Below are 13,382 nucleotides of genomic sequence, written 5' to 3'. Positions count from 1 at the left end.
CTTTGTTGTTTCATCTGTCTTTCCTTATAATGTCTAACATAATTAGTGCTAGTTATTATCCCATATTAATCCTACTCCTGTTATTGTAGCTCTCCTCCATTTTCTTTTTCCCCTTCCCCACTTTGTTTATCACCATAAATCAAATAAGCAATTTACAGTTCAATCAATGAGAATAAAAAAAAGAAAAAAGAGCAAAGAAGAAAAGAGAAAAAAAGTCAACTAAAAATAATCATACTCATTATCAAATATCTCACCTATCTTATGCACAATGATCAAAGCTGTTTTCATTTTTTTCATTTATAAGCCATTACATTTTCTCCTCTTATATAATTCTTCCATTTTGCACTTTATATCACCTACTTATATATTTGTGTGTGTGTATACATATATAAAGTATGTATTTTAATTGGCTAGCTCCCATAAGATTAAAATATTAATAAATCCAATTCATTATGTATGCTCAATTCTTTTTGTAATTTATAACTTTGTAAGGGAATAGAAAAGAGAAAAAGAAAGTTCTAATCAAAGTATTTTGATTTTAATTTTCTTAAAAGCATTTAATTCATAAAAGTATTTAATTTCAATTTATATTCAATGTAATTTCAGTCAGATCAGGTAATTAAAATGTAATTTCAAAGTCCAAATTACCGTAGATCAAATCAATTGAAATCAGTTTAATTCAGTTCGATGAAAACCAATTAGGTAGTACGAAAAAATTGAAATGAAGGGCAATTTGCTACTTTCGAGGCTTCTGCTGAAATGTCACACCACACAGATTGCTGCCTTCTTCAATCTCAGGCCATTTTAACTCTGTCCAGCAACCAATCAAGAAACAAAAGTCTAAAATCCCATTCAGGCACTCTCCACTTACCACCGTATACAGGAAATCCCCTTTTTCCCTCTGCAGGTAACTCCTGCAATTCTATTTCCAGATGGAATCGTTTGGCTATCCTCCTGGCGTTGCGTAGTCTCTGCAGCTGTGTTGGAACAGGCATGGCTGCCTGTCCGGCTTCACCATAGCGGTGTGAGACAAGCCAGTTCGTTCAGCGGGGCATACCGGCCCCTGCCAGGCCTCTGGCAGCGTCCCATGCATCACTCTTGCTGCAGGAGAGATTCGGTCAGACCAGACCCCACAGGCAATGGGACTTGGGGACATTTTCAAGAGAGAAAGAAATAACCCCGGTGCTGCGGCCATGAGACCCCGCCCCCAATCTTGTTTTTTTGTTTTTATTGTGTATTCTTTAATAATTCTTTTAAAGACCTTGCATACCCTGAGCCCCTTTTTGTTGTTCCTGAGTTAAGTGTATTGTTCAGAACATTCCACCTTGATCCTTCTATAAACGGAAATAGCAGCTACGTGTCCGTGTGATTTGTCCTGACTTAACAAACACAATGCAAAAAGGATGTTGAGACTCTTGAAAAAGTGAAGAGGAGAAAAAAAAATGATTAGGGGACTGAAGACTTTTTGTTTATGTTTGTACCTGTTTCTTTTTATTTTTTACAAGTATCCTGTATATGAATATTATATCTTTACATACCTCCAATATGTATTTGAGAAAAGTAAACAAACAAACAAACAAATAAAAATAAAAATATGTCCTTTAAAAAATAAATTTAGGGGAAATACCCCCCCCCCCTTTTGTATGTTGGTCTTGTAGATATGTATCTTTTGTATGTTGGTTTGTTTTAAATTCAATAAAAATCTTTTTTTAAAAAAATATTTGGCGCTTAGCAGGTATCTAATCTTGGTAAACCATGTACCATCATATTTCACTATTTATTTATTTATTTATTTATTTATTTATTTATTTGTTTGTTTGTTTATTTCTTTAGTCCAATGCACAACAATACACAATGAAGGTTATAGAGGTTATACTCGAGTAAAATATATTAGAGAAAGAATAGAAGTGAAAATTTAGGAATAGAATATATCAAATAGAGAATAGAAGGATAATATGAGAATAGTATAAGATTAGAATAGAATACATATGATGTATGAGATATAGGAGAGACACTAGGCTCACTTGCAAAGGTCAGTTGCTAGAAGTGAAAAATGATTTGACAGCGTTTATACAGTGAAAACATCTTGCAAACGCCTTTCATAGAGAAGGGAGAAGAGGGGGGGGGGTTGCCGCTATCAGGAGAGATAGTCAGACAGGCAATATCTGTGCCTGAAATGCGCCTAATAGATGAGTTTTAACCATCGAGTACTGAATTGCTAGAAAAGATCGGAGGGAAGAAACACAGAGCAACTTCCTCTTCCGAAAGGCTCATGGGAGGAAGGTGGGGTGCAGAAGGGCTTTTGTGCACTTCCGAGGACCGAAGCAGCCGCTGGAAGGTGAGTTGAGGGCAGGCGGGGGAAGAGTCAGGGAGCAAGTCGGGCTATTTGGTTCCCTACACTGCCTGGAAGCAGAGAAGCAACCGGGCTGAAACGCGTCAGCTGCTGGTGCTGCATGTTCCTCCCCTGCCCAAATTTAATCCCACTGGTGCTGCACGCTGTGAAACTGGTGGCTGCAATTGTCTGCTGGTGGGAAGATTGAAAAAGTCTCCTGTTAAGGTTGATTCTCTGGGAATGGCTTCCCTCCAGAGGTTGTGGTTGCTCCATCACTGGGGGTTGTGAGAGAGTTGGAAGAGACTTTGCCGCTCTTCAATTCCGACAATCAGGAGACCCAATACCATTTCATGCAATTAATTAATTGTTCTCAGTGTCAGGAAAGTTCTACCTACTTGTAGGCTGGTTCTCTCCTGGGTTAGTTTCCATTCACTAAGTTGACCCTCTTTTTTTTAACCCCTCAAGTGTTGAAAGATGGCTGTCATGTCATACCTAGTCCTTCCTTTCACTGGACTAGACATACCCAATTCCTCCAACCCTTCTTTATATCTTTTAGCCTCCATCTCCCTAATCGTCCCTGCTTCTCTGCTCTCTTTATAATGTCTCTACTACACTTTTTAAAAAATATTGTGGCAATCAAAACTAGTTGCAGTAATCCTAAGTGTGAACTTACTAAAGCATTATAAATTGATACTAATACTTCACATGATCTTAATTCTAGCCCTCTGTTAAGGCAGCCTAGGATTGCATTATCTTTTGTGGCCCTGCAATCACATTGTTGGCTCTTTTTAGGGGATTGTTCACTATCATAGGACTTCAAGATCCATCTCACAGTTACTGCTATTGAGGCAGGTTGCATCTATTCTGTTCGTTACCAGTTGGTTTTTCTTGGCTAAGTGTACAACCTACTTTTTCTCTCTCTTTAATTTCATTTTGTTGGATAGGGCCCAGTGTTCAAATCTATAGATATTCAAGTCCAAAAGTCCATAAGGAAAGTCTAGATCCACAGTCCAAAAACACAATCCACAGTTCAAAATATAGGATCCAGCAAAGCTGGGAAGATACACATCAAAACAAGGAGGTGTTCCCAAGAAACACACTTTTACCCAGCATCGGGTTAAATCACTCTTCCACAGCTGTTTCTTGTGTGGGGAAGTGGAGCTGCTTCCTCTCAAGCAGCCTTGCTGACCTCTGTGCCCCTCTCCAGTCTGCTCTCTTCACTAAAGAGACTATATGAATTTGTAATTAAATTTTAAAAACTGTGAACTTTGTGAATTCGACAAAATGGAGGTGTGTGTCTATGAAGAACTCGCTGAGATATTAAAATACATCTATGAAGATTTTAAAAATTGTCTTTTGGACTTTAGAGGTGAAAAGAAAACGGAAAAGAAGCTGGAATATAAAGAACACTTAGAATTAACAATGGTGGGCAATGAAGAAGAAGATTATGAAGATGAAAAGAACTGAAGAGAAAAAACACTGAGATTTACAGTGACAAAAAAAATGAAAAGGAACTTGAAAATAAAGGACAGATTGATGATTATATCCGGATTTATAATGATTGCACTGGGATTAATTATATTAATAGATTTTTAATCATTTCTAATACCAAATTACTATTGTACACTTTTATTATCGCTGTTAGCCGCCTCGAGTCTCCGGAGAGGGGCGGCATACAAATCCAATAAGTAAGTAAATAAGTAGGTAGGTAAGTAAGTAAGTAAGTAAGTAAATAAATAAATTGACTGACAAGAAAAAAGCAAGAGGGGAATATTGGTATCAGAAGATACAGTTTAAAAATGAGGGGGTAATAGTGAGGGAGGTGTAATAATAAGAAGAGACCAAGAGGAAATGATAATATAGGAGTTGGGGGAAAAGTTATTAGTACAGAAAGAAAAGAAAGAAAAGAAAAGATTAAGAGAGTGGTATTGGAAGGGAAATATTTATAATAATGAAATATTTGAGAGATTAAAAGAGAATGGATGATTGACGGTGGATATCATATTTTTTTAGCATTTTATTATATATCCATTTGTGTTAACAATAATAGCTGTGAATAAGTTTGTATAATCAGTATAATTATTTTAGTTAAAAAGTTTTTTATAAGTTATTTTATATTAATTTGTTATATGATGGACTGAATTATTTTTGAAACACCCTCTTTGTCTTTCGAAAGGCCGTGGAGACCTGACTTTGCTAGCAGGCCTGGGGGCCATGAATACTACCATCTTTCATGGCCAAATTGTTTTGATTGGATAGGTATGTGTTAGGTCGATTGGATTGAGCGTAATTTTGTATTATGGGATGTTATGGTTTATAATTTTAGTGTGTTTAATTTAAATATTGACTTCATTCTTTTGTATTGTTTTCTGTTATTGTAAGTCGCCCTGAGTCCTATGGGATTGGGTAGCATAGGAGTTGAATACATACTACCATACATGGTGGCAGTGCGAAAAAGCCCAGACTTTCTGGAAAAAAATCGGGACGTGGATTGATGAAATTCTAGACATAAACTTAGAAAAAAAAACACAATGTTTCCTATAAGGGTTTATTCATAAACAGCTTAATCAAAATTATATCTACCTGATTATCCATATTATTACTGCAGCAAGACTTGCTTTTGCCCAAACGTGGAAAAATGTAGAAACCCCACAAGACGATTGAACGTAATTTTGTATTATGGGATGTTATGGTTTATAATTTTAGTGTGTTTAATTTTAATATTGACTTCTTTCTTTTGTATTGTTTTCTGTTATTGTAAGTCGCCCTGAGTCCTATGGGATTGGGTAGCATAGGAGTTGAATACATACTACCATACATGGTGGCAGTGCGAAAAAGCCCAGACTTTCTGGAAAAAAATCGGGACGTGGATTGATGAAACTCTAGACATAAACTTAGAAAAAAACCCACAATGTTTCCTATAAGGGTTTATTCATAAACAGCTTAATCAAAATTATATCTACCTGATTATCCATATTATTACTGCAGCAAGACTTGCTTTTGCCCAAACGTGGAAAAATGTAGAAACCCCACAAGACGATTGACGTAATTTTGTATTATGGGATGTTATGGTTTATAATTTTAGTGTGTTTAATTTTAATATTGACTTCTTTCTTTTGGATTGCTTTTTATTGTTGTAAGCCACCCGGAGCCCTACAGGATTGGGTAGCATAGACATCAAATACATAAACAAACAAACAAATGAATAATTTTGAATTAATCGAAATTTTAAAATATTATTATTATTATTATTATTATTATTATTATTATTATTAATATTATTATTGCTTACTTGAGCCCTATGACGATCTTTAAGTGTTGTACCACATGATTCTTGATAAATGTATCTTTTTCTTTTATTATTATTATTATTATTATTATTATTATTATTATTATTATTTATTAGATTTGTATGCCACCCCTCTCCGAAGACACAGGGCATCTCACAACATAAATAAAAATACAAAACATAGGCATGTAGCACAGATCTAATAATTTAAAATACAATTAAAAAACCGTAGTATAATACGCAATCATACAGTCCATTCACACCATACATTACATTTATTGGTAGAGGGGCAAGGTCTAATTGCCCCAGGCCTGGCGACATAGATAGGTCTTGAGGCTCTTGCAGAAGGCAAGGAGGGTGGGGGCAGTGCAAATCTCTGGGGGAAGCTGATTCCAGAGCGACGGCTCCCACACAGAGAAGGCTCTTCTCCTAGGCCCCTCCAAACAACCTTGTTTGGTTGATGGGACTTGCAGAAGGCCAACTCTGTGGGACCTGACCGACTGCAGGGATTTATGTGGCAGAAGGCGGTCCCGTAAGTAATCTGGTTTGATGCCACGTAGGGCTTTATAGGGCTTTACCAACACTTTGAATTGTGTCCGGAAACCAATCGGTAGCCAGTGCAGGCCGTGGAGTGTTGGAGAAACATGGGTACTTCTGGGAAGACCCATAACTGCTTGCGCGGCCGCATTCTGCACGATTTGAAGTTTCCGAACACTCTATAGAGGTATTGATATTGACAGGGAAAAAAAGAATAAAGAAAAGAAGGGAAATAAATTAGACTATAGTAGATCAGATGTTGGAAGGGTATATAATTTGGACAATTATTACCCTTTGTATAACTTACAAACCTGATTTAATAATTCAGGATTTAGATGATTATTGATACTTTTGTAACGATATAAGATCTGAATAATCAATACTCTTAAAAGTACAGTGACACCTTGTCTTACGAACTTAATTGGTTCTGGGACGAATTTCGTAAGGTGAAAAGTTTGTAAGACGAAACATTGTTTCCCATAGGAATCAATGTAAAAGCAAATAATGCGTGCAAACCCATTAGGAAAATCCAAACTTTAAGGCTTAAAAAAAAGTGGCGGGCGGACAAAGTGAAGGCTAGCGGAGTGGAGACGGACAGCGAGGAGAAGCGAGGAATGGAGGTCCTAACGAAGGCTAACGCTGCCCCAAATCTCTCCCAAAATCTCCCCTCCAAAAGCTTCCTATGTTGCCCCAAATCACTCCAAAAATCACCCCTCCAAAAGCTTCCTATGTTGCCCCAAATCTCTCCCAAAATCTCCCCTCCAAAAGCTTCCTATGTTGCCCCAAATCACTCCAAAAATCACCCCTCCAAAAGCTTTCTATGTTGCCCCAAATTGTTCCTAAAATCACCCCTCCAAAAGCTTCCTAGGTTGCCCCAAATCACTCCAGAAATCACCCATCCAAAACCTTCCTACATTGCCCCAAATTGCTCCTAAAATTGCCCCTCTAAAAGCTTCCTACATTGCCCGAAACTGCTCCAAAAATCACCCCTCCAAAAGCTACCTACGTTCCCCAAATCACTCTAAAAATCGCCCCTCTAAAAGCTCCCTACATTGCCTCAAATTGCTCCAAAAATCACCCCTCCAAAAGCTTCCTATGTTGCCCCAAATCACTCCAAAAATCACCCCTCCAAAAGCTTCCTATGTTGCCCCAAATCTCTCCCAAAATCTCCCCTCCAAAAGCTTCCTATGTTGCCCCAAATCACTCCAAAAATCACCCCTCCAAAAGCTTTCTATGTTGCCCCAAATTGTTCCTAAAATCACCCCTCCAAAAGCTTCCTAGGTTGCCCCAAATCACTCCAGAAATCACCCATCCAAAACCTTCCTACATTGCCCCAAATTGCTCCTAAAATTGCCCCTCTAAAAGCTTCCTACATTGCCCCAAACTGCTCCAAAAATCACCCCTCCAAAAGCTACCTACGTTCCCCAAATCACTCTAAAAATCGCGCCTCTAAAAGCTCCCTACATTGCCTCAAATTGCTCCAAAAATCACCCCTCCAAAAGCTTCCTACGTTGCCCCAAATCACTCCAAAAATCACCCCTCCAAAAGCTTCCTACGTTGCCCTAAATCACTCCAAAAATCGCCCCTCCAAAAGCTTCCTAGGCTGCCCCAAATTGCTCCAAAAATCACCCCTTCAAAAGCTTCCCAGGTTGGCGCCTCCCACCAAGCCAGCAGCCATGGCCACGGGTTCCTCAGGCGGGTTGCCCTAAATCACTCCAAAAATCGCCCAGCAACACAGGGATATTCCGACCCTCCGGCACCCCAGAGATCGGTGCCCCTTCCTCTCCTGTCTCCCGAGCGTCAGGTGGGCCAAATCTATCATTCACACTACTATCAATCAACTCATCCATACCATAACCCCACCCACCCCCACCAACCCAATTATACCAATCATTCCATTCATACCAATCATTCCATTCAAACCCACAAGTATACTTATCCCAGTCATCCATTACTTAGCACCCCAATTTAGGTTGCCCTAAATCACTCCAAAAATCACCCCTCCAAAGCTTCCTAGGTTGCCCTAAATCACTCCAAAAATGACCCCTCCAAAAGCTTCCTAGGTTGCTTTAAATCACTCCAAAAATCACCCCTCCAAAAGCTTCCTAGGTTGCCCTAAATCACTCCAAAAATCACCCCTCCAAAAGCTTCCTAGGTTGCCCTAAATCACTCCAAAAAGTACCCCTCCAAAAGCTTCCTAGGTTGCCCTAAATCACTCCAAAAATCACCCCTCCAAAAGCTTCCTAGGTTGCCCTAAATCACTCCAAAAATCGCCCCTCCAAAAGCTTCCTAGGCTGCTCCAAATTGCTCCAAAAATCACCCCTCCAAAAGCTTCCTAGGTTGCCCTAAATCACTCCAAAAATCGCCCCTCCAAAAGCTTCCTAGGCTGCCCCAAATTGCTCCAAAAATCACCCCTCCAAAAGCTTCCTAGGCTGCCCCAAATTGCTCCAAAAATCGCCCGTCCAAAACCTTCCTAAGTTGCCCCAAATTGCTCCAGAATTCGCTCCTCCAAAAGCTTCCTAGGTTGCCCTAAATCACTCCAAAAATCACCCCTCCAAAAGCTTCCTAGGTTGCCCCAAATCACTCCAAAAATCACCCCTCCAAAAGCTTCCTAGGCTGCCCCAAATTGCTCCAAAAATAACCCCTCCAAAAGCTTCCTACGTTGCCCCAAATCACTCCAGAAATCACTCGTCCAAAACCTTCCTACGTTGCCCCAAACTGCTCCTAAAATCGCCCCTTTAAAAGCTTCCTACATTGCCCCAAACTGCTCCTAGAATTGCCCCTCCAACCGCTTCCTAGGGAAGGCAAATGGAGTGAAGAAAGGCAGCAAGGGGAAACAAGGCATTTTGAAAGGAGAGGTGATTTTGTATGATGGGATGTTATGGTTTATAATTTTAGTGTGTTTAATTTTAATATTGACTTCTTTCTTTTGTACTGTTTTTTATTGTTCCTCGCCCCAGGTGCAAGCGAAAGGAGGCAGGGAATTCCGGCGGGGGTGGCAAGCAAACGGGAAATCCCGGCGGTGACAGTCACAAGGCAAGGGAATCCCTGCGGTAGTAAGAAAGCGCATGCGTAGTAAGAGAGCCCATGCACCTGGGCTTGGGTTCGTCAGGTGAAAATGGTTCTTGAGAAGAAGCAAGCAAATCTTAAACACCGGGCTTGTATCTCGAAAAGTTTGTATGAAGAGGCGTTCGTAAGATGAGGTATCCCTGTATTCATATACAGTAGTCCCTCGCTATATCGCGCTTCACCTACCGCGGCTTCACTTCATCGCGGGTTTTCAAGAAATATTTCTTAGGATATATGAGAGAGAGAGAGATTACGTATACGTATGAGAGAGAAAGAGAATGTTGTTGCTTTATTTTTTATTATTAGTTTTATTAGTTTTAAGTTATATTATAGCTGTACTACTGTGATATGTATTTTGTAATAGTGTGGGAAGGGTTTATAAACACTTAAAACAATGAAAACTTACCAAACAATTACAATATAAATACTTAAATAAGTACTATCAGTCGATAAATTCCACATCGCGGATTTCACCTATCGCGGCCGGGTCTGTAACGTAACACCAGCGATAGGTGAGGTCTTACTGTAAGTTTATATAATTTATAAGTTGAATTTTTTGCTATGGGTAATTTAAAATGTTATTAACCAACGGATGGAATTGTAATGACAGAAATTGTATTTGTTTAAATATAGAGAATAAGTTAATATAAAAATTTTAAAAAGTTAGAATGTTGGAAGGGAGAGATGAAAGAGGAGAAGAAATTAAAAATTTAGGGCACCTAGAAATGATAGAACTAAAAAAAATGATGAGTAAATATACCAATTGAGGGGAGGGAGAAATACAGCCAAAATCAAGAGGCATAAGAGATAATGACTATTTTTTGAAGTTATGGAATAGAATGGAATAGAATAGAATAGAATAGAACCGTGGTCGAACTGAGTGAGAGGAAAAGGCACGGTGACCACGGTGGCTCCCTGAGTGGAGGCAGAGGTGGCGGCAAAAATCTCTGCACTTTCTACAGCCGCCTGGCTGGGCTGCCCAGAGGGAAGTGGCAGCTCCCGCATGAGAAACCCGTGGCCATGGCTGCTGGCTTGGTGAGAGGCGCCAGCGGTAGACACAGGGGGTGGGAGAAGGAAAGGCAGCCACGGCAGCCTCCCAGCCCCCCCCCCCCCCAGCGGGCTGGCAGGGGGATGGGGAGCGCACTCGTGACATTCAAAACAAGAAAAACCTTCTCCGGTCCCCATACTTTCCTTGTTGCTCCCGACCCCAACTCCAACGCCCAGTTCCTTAGCGTGGCCTTGGAAAAGGCTGCATAGGGGGTTGTTTTTGCGAGTGCGGCCGTGCACCTTAGAGGGAACACTGCCCACGAGCACAGGATGCAGATGCATCCTGTGCTCCTGTCACTCACCTGCGGGCCGGATAAATGGCCCCAGCAGGATGCATGCGGGCCATAGTTTAGAGACCGCTGCACGAGAGGATTCATACAGAAAGGATACCCTTTGAATGTCCTGATTGTGGAAAATGTTTCAGTGAGCATTTCAGCCAAATGAAATCCCAAAGGACTCACTCGGTGGGGGAAAAAACTATTTGAATGTTCTGATTGTAGAAAAAGTTTTAATCAAAGTTCCCAGCTTGTGACTCACACACTATAGAAAAACTTTGAATGTCCTGATTCTGGGATGTTTCAGTGGGAATTCTAGCCTGGTGATACACCAAAGGACTCACAGAGAATAACAGGGTTGGAAGCGACCTCGGAGGTCTTCTAGTCCAACCTCCTGCTTAGACAGGAAACCCTACACCACTTCAGAAAACTGGTTATCCAACATCTTAAAAACCTCCAGTGTTTTTCTAGTAGCAAATCTACAACTCCTGAAATTAAGCTGTTCCACTTGTTATGTATTCTCACTGTTAGGAAGCTTCTACTGACATGAAGTTGTAAGTTGCTTCTCTCCTTGGTTAGTTCCATCCATTGCTTCTTGTCTTGCTCACTGTCACTTTGGAAACTAAGCTGACACCCTCTTCTTTATGTCAACTGTTTATGTCAACTTTATGTCAATACACTGTTCAACTGTTCAGTGGTTTTTTATATCTATGTGTTGCCAATAAGTACGGTATTTCCTTTCCTATCCATGGGTTTAACCAGGTTCAATTTTGCTTCATCCGTCACTTTCTAAGAAATAGCTATTGAGGTCCATTTGTCATCTTTGGTGGCACAGGTAGTCCTTACTTACAACTTATTCCTTGAGCTTTCAAAGTTACTATAATACAGTAGAAGCAGATGGGCACCTGATCCACAAAATCGTGGTAATCCTAGTAGTTGTTCAGTGACCGCACTTCAGCAGTGACTATTTGGCATTAGTTGCCCATTTATGATGAACAAAAGTGGTCCTTCAAAGCTTGCAAAGGCTTTCGGCATCATTTCATCAGTTAAAGTTCCCATATCTCTAAATTTAGCTCAGAAGGGTTCAGATTAACCATTTTCTGACATTTTGTTAGGCTTGGAAGACATAGACTTTCTCCATATTGCCTATCCGGACTTCAGCAAAGCCTTTGATACAGTTCCACATAAAGAGCTGATAGATAAATTAGTGAAGATTGGACTTAATCCCTGGATAGTTCAGTGGATTTGCAGCTGGCTCAAGTGTAGACATCAGAGAGTTATTGTTAATGGCGAGTATTTTGAGCAGAGAGGTTACAAGCGGTGTGCCACAAGGGTCTGTTCTGGGTCCTATTCTTTTTAATATGAGTGACGTAGGGGAAGGTTTGCCTATTTGCCGATGACTCTGAAGTGTACAATAGGGTTGATATTCCTGGAGGGGTCTGTAATATGGTAAAGGATTTAGCTTTACTAGATAAATAGTCAAAGCAATGGAAACTACAGTTTAATGTTTCCAAATGTTAAATAATGCACTTGGGTAAAAGGAATCCTCAATCTGAGTATTGTATTGGCAGTTCTGTGTTAGCAAAAACTTCAGAAGAGAAGGATTTAGGGGTAGTGGTTTCACTACTAAGAGAGGCGGACACGCACGAGAGAGGGGGACAAGGAAGTGCATACCCAGTTGCTTCTGCCACTGAGCTGTGCTAGAGGTTTGGCTGTCAGCTCTTCCTCAGGGAGCGCTCAGGAGTTTGTTTTCCTTACTGCTGGAGGCCAGTCAGTGGATAAAACATCAGGAATGCGATGGAACTCCACATCCCATGTAGGACGCGTGGCCTGTCCCCACCCTGCTCCACTCTGCCCTGCCCAACCCGCCTCCCCCAAACTGTGTCCCTCCGCGAGACGGGCATCTTACTGGTACTGGAGTTTGGCAGCTCTGTGTGTCTGTCAGCTGGTCTCTTTAGGGAAAAAAGTTTGAAAATACAGAAGCGTTTGTTGTGAGGGCAAGCCATTAACAACTTCTCATATCCATTAACAACTTTTCACAACCTTCTCTATGGTACATAGAAGGTTTTTTTCTGTAAAAGAACCAGCTGCGAGACACACAGAACTGCCAAATTCCAGTACAGGTAAAGCGCCCGTCTCATAGCCAACCCCACCCCACTCTGCTCCGCCCTGCCACCCCCAAATTGTGTCCCACCATGCAAAGGGCCCCTGTCTTATTTTCGGGGAAGCACGATATCTACAATTATATAATCTTTCCCTAGCACCTAATATATATTTGATGATAGTCCTTTGCATTTCTAAGAATTCTCCATTGACTCAATTACACAAGTGAATTTCAATGGATATTTGAACATGGATCTCGGTAGCCTTCTATGAATCATAAATAATTTAAGTGATTAGTATTGGGGCATATTTGATTTTTCATTGTAATATATACTTTTTATCTTTTTTCATAACATCTCTAATTATTTTATAAACAATTAAAGTTCTATTTTTTCTTTGAATCTTACAGACAAAGAGGATGGCGATATGATCATTGAGGACCATTGAAATGAAAAGCAACATTGAAAAGGGAAGAAAATCAACCGAAAAATCAAAATATTTTCCTCCTCTTCCAGCAGCTGTTAGACAAGCGAGAGAAAATCAAGAAAGATTTCAAGCTTGAATAAGCAAATTATGCAGAACTCAAAGATAGGTTACATGAAAAGTCAAAGGACATAATTTTCAATCAGCAAAAAAGAAAAATATCTGGAAGTCAGTTGAGATGAAAAGGTCAATAGTAAAGCCATGCAGAGCAGACAGTAATGCAGGCCTCTCCCTGTCAGGAAGAAAA

At 40.2% G+C, this 13,382-nt stretch overlaps 1 protein-coding gene and 1 long non-coding RNA gene across 2 annotated transcripts; both read left to right on the top strand.

Annotated features, from left to right (window-relative positions):
* LOC139159877 (zinc finger protein 84-like) overlaps positions 1 to 13,382 on the top strand; it is a 98,695-nt gene that overhangs the window by 57,281 nt on the left and 28,032 nt on the right.
* On the top strand, positions 2,274 to 13,353 carry LOC139159898 (uncharacterized). Of its 2 annotated transcripts, none has more exons than XR_011557861.1 (4): positions 2,274 to 2,338; positions 4,509 to 4,591; positions 9,119 to 9,194; positions 13,062 to 13,353. It is a non-coding gene; the product is annotated as an uncharacterized lncRNA (long non-coding RNA). The 2 variants fall into 2 exon arrangements; XR_011557860.1 differs by having other exon boundaries at positions 9,119 to 9,361.

Source organism: Erythrolamprus reginae, chromosome 2, assembly GCF_031021105.1.
Source record: "Erythrolamprus reginae isolate rEryReg1 chromosome 2, rEryReg1.hap1, whole genome shotgun sequence".
Taxonomy (NCBI): Eukaryota; Metazoa; Chordata; class Lepidosauria; order Squamata; family Dipsadidae; genus Erythrolamprus; species Erythrolamprus reginae.
The sequence above is the reverse complement of the archived record's forward strand: the minus strand, read 5'-3'. Positions and strand labels throughout refer to the sequence as shown.